Source organism: Manacus vitellinus, unplaced genomic scaffold (assembly GCF_001715985.3).
Source record: "Manacus vitellinus isolate BGI_N305 unplaced genomic scaffold, ASM171598v3 scaffold_9_pilon, whole genome shotgun sequence".
NCBI classification, from domain to species: Eukaryota; Metazoa; Chordata; class Aves; order Passeriformes; family Pipridae; genus Manacus; species Manacus vitellinus.
This window is the reverse complement of record NW_021940917.1, coordinates 22,312,671-22,322,002: the sequence shown is the minus strand read 5'-3', so window position 1 is coordinate 22,322,002 and position 9,332 is coordinate 22,312,671.

The window sequence follows — 9,332 nt, the reverse complement described above, 5'->3', positions numbered from 1 at the left end:
TCTATTGATTGACCAATTTCACAAGCAAAGACTGGTGAAATGAAGCTGAAATGAACATCATGCTTTAACTCATTGAACCCATCAGGCCTGAGTTAATCTCACTGCCCACTGTCTCTGATAGAATTCAATTGATCAATCATGTTTCGGTGATAGTACCATTTCAGTGGCTTATTGCTTCTTCATTTCAAGCCTTGACCTGTTAGATATACTTGGACCAGCTCAGTTCCTTCTGGAGACACATAGACTCACATCTGCTGATGACAGCACATTGTCCTGCCTCTGGGCTTGGGAAAAGTCTGGGGAGTGCTGCTGAACACTCCCACCTTTGCAATCTGTTTTTACATGTATTTTACCAATTTTGCAGTCAGGATGGTGTGAGGACATGAGGAACCCAAATGGCTCAAGCCCCCTGCCCTCTGATCAGTGCTTGGACAAACAGGGACATCAGTGGTTTGGTGGCCATCTGGCCCCAGCTCTCATGTGCAGCAGAAGCTGTACATGCTGCCAGTACACAGCAGACTGTACTGGGGATGGTCCTGACTGGGCACTGCCAGCACACCCACACACCCCACAAGCACAGGGCTGACCAGGGCTCACCACACCTGTGGCTAGCACTGGGTGGCCAGTGGTCTTCACTGATGTCCCACCTGCGACTTCAATGCACGGCCAGCCTGGGGGCATCCCATTTGCCCCCAGCCTGGCCTCCCTCCTGCCCTTTGCTCCTGCAGAGTCCCCTGGCACTTCTTGGAGACAAGGGTCATTTGGACTCTGCTGCATCTTGGTCCCAGCTGCACTTAGCCCAGTCAGCAGCAAAAGCAAGGTCCCTGACTCTTGGCAGGTTGCCTTCACCACATGCACAGTAGCACAGACCAGGCTGCATCTCCCTGGCTCCCTGAGGTAAGACCTCATCACACCACACCCCTCTCAGCAGCACCTGTCTGCACACAGGGTACAGCTGGCCAGTCCCTGCAGGCCCAGCACCAAATTTGCACTGGCTCTGGGGAATAGAAGCAGCAAGACGGAAGGAGCTGAGCCCTCTCATTGGCCTGTCAGTGCTGCTCTTCCTAAAACACTCAGCAGCAGAGAGATTAGCACCTTTATCACCAACCAGCCACTTCTGGGGTTTCTTTGAGGAGTGAGTGAGCTCCTCTCCACTGTTAGAACATTTTTCTCTGCCGTCTAGGACAGCTGGAGGTCCTCCCTGATGTACGAGCTGAAGCCAGGTTGTACACCCACAGGATGGATGAGCTGGAGCCGTGCCAGTGCACTCACGAGGTGTCATCCTGCAGTGTTGATGCACACCCAGGGTGCAGCTCCACAGCTGCAAAGCCACACCACAAAGCTGGTTATGGGTATGACCAACAAAGGAGGTTTGATTTAACAGAAAAAATTTCCTATGACATTACAGCTCTCCTCTTCCTATAGTTATTTAATCCTGCAATTGCCATATGGAAATTTTGTTATTTATCTCCTAGGAAAGCCCTGCCATCTCCCCCATCCCATGCACAACAAAGGCCTGGTGGGACCTCACACCTTGGCAGCTTCAGTGCTTGTGAACCTGACATCCTATACATCTGAGCAAACACTTGTGCAAATAGTGCCACTGAGTGGAGCTGGATTGCTTGTGCACCTGTCCAGGCTACCAGCAGGGTGGACTTTGCTCACGCCGTGCAGGATGCTGCTCTGGAACACCATCCGTTCCTGGGCCTGGCAGTGCCCCAGGGCTGAAGGGGTACCCAAATGTCAGAGCATCCAGGAGCAGGGCTGGGCTTGTTCTGCTGCCCAGCAGCCCCAGCGAGGGCTGCAGTGGTGGAGGGGATTCAGGTGGACTGTCTCCCACGATGCTGCAGGGATGCAGCACAGTTGGCTGTGCAGATGTGCCCACCCCAGTGGGGGTCCCAGCATACAGGAGACAGCGACGTGTGGAGCAGCATGAGCTGTTATCCTGACTGTTCCTAGTCTGGGAGCTGTCAGTTCAGCCTCCACACAACACCCTCAAGGAGCCACAGTGATGCGCACGGGCACTAGCCATGTCAGATTCCACTCAAGAACAGTGGCTGAAGGGACCGATGGAACCTCTGCAGGTTTGGTGATTGCCCTTCTGATGCAGTTTTACATTTCAAAAACTAAAAATTATGTCAGTGATAGCCCCTTGCACTGTGGGGAATTCAAAAGGGTGGAGATGGAGGTTAGAAGGAAGATGCTAAGCAAAACAGAGCAGAAGCCCCAAGCCCGGCCCACAGACAGTGGGAAGGTGCATCCCCCCATGGCTGCTGAGGCCACAGCAGACTGTGACATCTGGACAAGTCCCTGGGTCCACAGGACCCCTCAGCCATCTGCTGCATGATGTAGGAATGGGCTTGTATTTCTGTAGTTTCTATAATAATTAGGGGAGGTATAACTACAGTAATTACGTAAGTCATTACAAGTTCTTTAACAAATGATTGCAAGAAACTGATTGTTTTCCTAATCTATTTCTGTAAGCTGTGTTCAGCAGCAATCTTTGGAGACATGCACTTTATATCATGTACTGCCAGTTCAAAGTACATTTTTAAATGCTCATTGAAGCAATTTTAACATAGTTTATACCTACTTCCATACCATGTCATAACACAACTTTTCATCACTTCTTTCAAAAAATAATTTCTAGCTATGCTTAGGAGACAAGGACTAATGCAGGTTACAGATGAAACTATGTTCTGTGTACCTTTGGAAATGCTAAACTGGCCACTGGTTATGAACAGCTGGGAGAGTATTTACAGCTTTGAAAAATACTGGGAGACAGAAATTTGACAGTCAAAGGAAACGTGGTGGTAGGACAAGCAGCCCAACAAGGTCTATGCAAGGAGTGACCACTGGGACAAGGATTGATGTCTTCTCACTGACAGAGGACAGGGTTAGATTGAATATTGGGAAAAAATTGTTCCCTGTGAGAGTGGTGAGGCCATGGCACAGGTTGCCCAAAGAAGCTGTGGCTGCCCCTGGATCCCTGGAAGTGTCCAAGGCCAGTGTCCAAGCTCCTGGGGCTTGGTGCAACCTGGGATAGGAGAAGGTGTCCCTGCCCATGGCAGGGCGTAGAATGAAATAGGGTTTAAGGTCCCTCCCAACCCAAACCATTCTGGGATTCTGTGACTTGCTGTCCTTATGGAGCAAAGTGCAGCAAAAAACAGAGCAGGAAACAGATCTGTAGGAGCCAGCAGGAAGTTTGCACACCTGGCATTGCACACCCTGCAACAGCTCAAGCCTGTGAAGACCTGGAAGAGGCTGACAAACTTCTACTCTCCCAAGGAACTGGCGTTTGATAAGAAAAATATGGACTATTCTATTGTTGTCAGTCAAAACTCATCTTTCCCTGCAAGCTTAGAACTGCAAAGCAATTTTTCAACCTAACACCTTGAATTCTTCACAAATGACTGTCTGGGAAACTTATCCAGAGAAGATAAAAGTGGCGAAGAGCTCACCTACATCCAACCCACATGATAAGCCCAGCTGAGAAGTACGAAGAGCACTGCTGCATCCCAGCAAGCTCTCCCTGGGGGAAGAAGCCTTCCACTCCTGCACTGCCAAAGATCCAGGCAGAGCTCCCGGGAAATGCAGAGAACTCCCAAACAGAGATGCTGTTCCTCCTAAAATGCAAATTTGTAGAAAACATTCAAGCAGAACCCCTAAGATATGACAAGGCTGGATTTACTACAAGCAAAGGAGAGAAAAAGACTGTGGAGGATGGAGCTCACTCCATCAGCAGCATGGCTGCTCTGCACTGTCTCACAAGTGGAAGGTGTCTGTTCACACTTCCTACATGATTGTCCACAAAGAGCACTCACAAAGAGCTCTTAATACCTGCAGATTTTTCTTGTGCATAAATTAAATATGTCATTTTCCAAAATCAAGAATGATAGTCTGCAGCCTGCACATTTTCATGCTTACAATGAAGCAAGCAATGTCACAGACAAATTCAGTGTATCGCCTTACAGCTATAATGCAAAACACAGGAATAAAAAGCCATTATAAAATAGAATATGCAGCTACAAATTTTTACAAGTAACACAAGGTACAAATTTAATGATATTTTTATATATTTTATCCACATCAATTAGTAGGGAGGAATTATGTTTTAAAGATCATCCATGTGGCTCCTGAGTGTACTTCCTGCACTCAGGAGCCACATCTGTCCATCCATTGTCCTTTGGCTGCACTTCCTGTCTGCCTGAACATGAACACTCTGCTGCCGTGACAATAAGCCAGAGGTGTTCCCAGACTGGATCCACTGTATCATGCTTAAACAAAGCCCAGCAGAGAGGCCAGGACCCGCATGCTGCCAGGCATCCATCCACTCCTCTCAGTAATGCCAGGGGAGCACTGCACTTCCCATCTTCTGTTCTCCTCCAAGCACAGGCGGAAGATGGAAAAGGTCCATCAAACAGGCTCCTGAAGGAGAGATGTTGAGACAGTTTCCGGATCCCACTGAAGTTGGCTGCGACAGCCAGCGACAGGAGTGAGGAGCGTGGCTGGTATGCCAATGCCAGCAGCTCAACCTGGACCACCAACCACCGTGGCAGTCCTGATGCAGTTTGCTGCCTTTTGCATGGTCTGGCAGCTCCCACAGCCAGGGAGATCACCACCAGTGCCCAAGGGGTTGACGTTGATCAGAAGTCTCCCTAGCTGCACCTGTACTGTGCAGGGTAGCCTCTGCATCCCCCAGCCCCAGCATGCCACTCCACGAGGGAGAACACAATGCTGCTGCCACTCCTCAGCTGTCACCACTGCAATTTGGGAGATGCTGTCTACCCACACTGTGGGTACTGTGAATGAACAGGGCATGCAGACCAAAATTTGGTGGCATAAGCTGCAGACACTGGTTCCCTGAACGTCTCCAAGGTTTTCAACATGGTTTCCCATAGCCTCCTCCTGTGGACTCATAGGAACTGCTATGGTCAAAGACTGGGCTCACATTAACCTTATGAAGTTCAGTTAAGACAAATGCAAAGTGTGGCACATGGAAAAACATAATCTAGGAGTGCCTCACAGGCTGGGATTGATCCAGCTGGAGAGCATCTCTGTGGAAGGGGCCCTGGGGGTGCTGGTGGACACCAAGCTCAGTCAAGTGACTAGGGTGCTTCCATGGCCAAGAGCCAGTGGGATGCTGGGCTGCATCAGCAAGGTCATCGCCGACAGAGATAGAGAAGTCAGCACCAGGAATACTGTGCTGAGTTTTGCACCCTGCTGTGCCACACAGATGTGGACAGATTGGAGAGGGTCCAGAGAAGGGCCACAAAGATGATCCAAGAGCTGGAAAGTTGCCGTACGATGAAAGGCTGAGTGACCTGAGTTTGTTCAGCCTTGAGAAGAGAAGGCTTAGAGGAGACCTTATTGCCATGTTCCACTTCTCCACAAGAAGATGAAGACTCCTTTTTTACGAGGAGTCACATGGAAAATATGTGGGGAAATGGGTACAAGTGACTCCTGTGGAGATTCCAGATGGCCACAGGAGGAAAATTTTTCAATCAGTCATTGGAATAATCTTCCCAGGGAAGAACTAGATTCCTCAAATGCTGGGCACTTTTAGGATTTGGCTGGACAGAGTGCTGGACTCTCTTGTCTAGACAGTGCTTTTGCCAAGAATGGTTGGACCAGATGATCCTTGATGTCCCTTCCAGCCTGATGTTCTAGGATTCTGTATGAAAAAGGCAGTTGGTGAAACAGCAAAAATGTTGTATCTCTGTATATGCTTGTATTTTATGGTTCTGCCTTAAATGTTCTGACACACTGGAGATGGAACAAAATTAAACAGCCAAGATTTTACTTTTAAGGAAAAGCAGTGTAACTCTTTGCTAATTGTCATAATTAATTTGTGTCATTTAAACATTAATTATTTAACCTGCAGTAAACTCAACAATCTACAGTACCACTCCCCTGATGCTGTGCTTATCACAGAGATGCCCTTATTAAGCAAGGTGGAAAAATCTCCCTGCACGTACTTGTGTTATTTCAAAACCTGCTTTCATTTAGTGGGTCACTTTTTGGGCTGCATCACAGAAATTCTTCCAAACATTTCTTGAGCTCGAGAGCCTGTTCCTGCAGGCTCGGTTGTGACAAAGACGCTAGCAGCAGCTGAGATTGATTCATGTCCCTTCCATCTAATGAGATAACTGCTCCAGGGAAAAGAATATTTTTTTTTTAAAAGTAACACATATATTGTTAGTATTTAACTTTATGTTTGTGTAAGTATATATGGAGAGAGAGAGAGAGAGAGAGAGAGAGAGAGAGAAAGATGGCTAAAATGTGGCAAATAATTTTTGAAGACTACTGTATCTGCGGTTCACTCTCTGTTCCCAACAGTCAGCTGTTGGCAAAACAGTGGTTTGCATGAATCAGTAATGGTGGTCTGAGAATAAATGCCTGGTATGGCAGACATGGGCCTTGCCTCTCTCTGTTTGCTTGGTGGTGCAGAAGCCAAGGGCAGGGGATGTGACTCTGACCACACTGCAAAGCTGCAGTGAAGGGGAAATTTTTGACACCTTTTTATATATAAAAGCAGTTATAGATTGAAACTGAATTTCATTTGCAAGCAGAGATCATTTCTGAAGAACTGTGTGAAAAAGCCCTACTGGGGAAAATCCTGAACACGTTGAGAGACCCCATCTTGAGACTTTTTGACTTTTCAGTTCAAAATCATTTTAGTGCTTAAATGTAAATTAATCATCTTACATAAAATCAGAGAATCACAAATTCAATTACGTTGGAAAAACCCTCTAAGATCATTACTCTACCACTGCCGAGATCACAGCTAAACCATGTCCACATGTCTTTTAAATCCCACTAGGGCTGATAACTCCTGGATAGCCTGTTCCAGTGTCTGACAGCCCTTTCAGAAAGGAATTTTTTCCTAATATCCAATCTAAACCTCCTTTGATACATCCGGAGGCTGTTTCCTTTCGTCCTATCACAAAATCACAGACTGTTTCTGATAGGAAGGGAGCTTAAAGCTCATCTTGTTCCACCCCTTGCCATGGGCAGGGACACCTCCCACTAGCCCAGGTTACTCCAAGCTGCATCCAGCCTGGGCTTGAACACTTCCAGGGATCCAGAGGCAGCCACAGCTTCTCTGGGCAACCTGTGCCAGGGCCTCCCCACCCTCACAGGGAAGAATTTCTTCCCAATATCCAATCTAACCCTGTTCTCTGTGAGTGTGAAGACATCACCCCTTGTCCTGTCATTCATTTATCTATCTATCTATCTATCTATCTATCTATCTATCTATCTATCTATCTATCTATCTATCTATCTATCATTTGCATTTAGAAGTATTTAAAAGTAAATGAGCCATCACTCCTCATGAGTGACCAAGCCTGAGTACCAGTCCCTTCTTGCCCACCAGGTGCTCCTGTTAGTTAGGTAAAAGACAAGCACTTTTCCTTTAAAAAGACTTACAGAATCTCCAGGAGAGGTTCATTACAATTTTTCAGGGTGTTACTTCCCCATAGCTACTTGACTTTAATCCTTTTGAGAAGAAAAGCAGCCCACTCAAGATGCACACTGGCTGAAATTTTTCTTCCTTACATATGTAGGGGTGTGTATACATAAACATTTACACATAGCCATGGGTTCTTCGCAGAACCACACAGAACCACAACCACTTCCCCACCCCAGTTAAAGCCAGTGCTGACAAGACAAAACAACGCAGCTTTTGCAAAAATGACTGGATTGCACCATGTTGCTTCTAGGGAAAATCTCTGAAAGAGACCATTTTTTCAGATAAAAAGAAAAAAAAAGAAAGAAAACTTGTAATGAGTACCTCTGCTGCCACTGCAGAAGGGTAGTGGCTAGGGGCTTGGACAGAGAGGTTGTTACCCCTCACAGTAGGAAATGAGGTGTCCCTCCACCATCATCCATGCCAACTTTCCTCTCCCTGAACAAAATGTGGCAGCCAAGGACGGAGGGTCTGCTCTGCTACCACCAGTGGGATGAACCAGAAACACACTGCTGGCACCCTGCAACCCGGCATCATCCCCCTGGTGCCCACCTGCACCAGCTGAACCTCTCAAATGCTGCCAACTCCTGTACACGAGTTTGCCCTGTACCTAGCTCTCGAGAAGGCACACAGAGCCCAGGGGCTACACACCAACTCTAGTGTATTCCATGCCACTGGAATGCGGGCACCAGTCGTTACCATAACATGCTCGATTGTTCTCAGCAGTGCTCCAACAAATAAAGCCATTAATTATAGCCTTTCCCTCAGCCACTGTTGGCTGGAGCAGCAATCAATGTGCAACCCCTCATTGCCTGCTCTCGGGGAGCAGAGACAGATGCCATAAAAATGATCCGCAGCCCACGCCGATCCCCGCCGGCGGGCTGTGCCCAGGAATGGCCACCACGCTGCTTTGACACACGATGCTGTATTTATTTGGCCTGCCACAGCCATGGGGGAAGGTATCCCATTAGGCAATTATTTTTATCTTATAACGTCAATTTACTTATACTGATTGGCTTCCTGCCGCCAAATATCAATTAAATTGCAAATGCCTGCTGAAGCTTATTTTATGTCTCTTTCTCTTTCCCCCATTTCCCTTCTTTTTTTCTCTCTCCCCTTTTTTACTTAAAGGGAGAGAGAGAGAACCCTGTGTTCGAACATAATTTAGTTTATTTCCCTTTCCATATCTCAAAGGAAAATCTATATCTCCCTCTAGAAGGCCATTTGCCCTCTGTTATTGAGAGCTGAGGTATCACAGTAGTGGGCAATTTGTTTCAACCAGCTATCGGCAGCCCATCAGGACTCCTCAGGACCTCTGCCATCTCAATGCAATTGTATCTGGTATTGCCACTTATGATTTGTTTCTAACAGTACCACCAGATGAACAGATTTTGGATCTCACAGGATGTGCCCACCTAATTCCCTCCTGCCGCAGCCACATCCTGTCCCACAATGCCCATTATCTGCTGATGGAGATCTCTGCTTGTCCCACTGGCAGAGACCCTTGTTGGCTCAGGCTGCTGCTCCCTGACAGTTGTGTCTCAGGAGGTGACAGAGTGGTTGGAGCTGCTGGAGGTTGTAAGCTGTTCCAATGATAAACTGATGCACAAGCAGGCTTGGACACATGGTGAGCACAGGGAACATGAACCTGTCCAGCAGCTTCAAGTGGGTAGTGCTCACTTTGTCATGGGGATGGGGGCTATACCTGTGCACACTCATCACCCAAGCAGCACTCAGTCACCTCTGACCTAGGGAAAAATCTAACCAAGGCATGGCATCTGCTGGTGCCTGCACCAACGCAATATGTAAGACACCAGCCCCTCACTGCTGCAACCTTCCAGAACCAGTGAAGATGACCAGC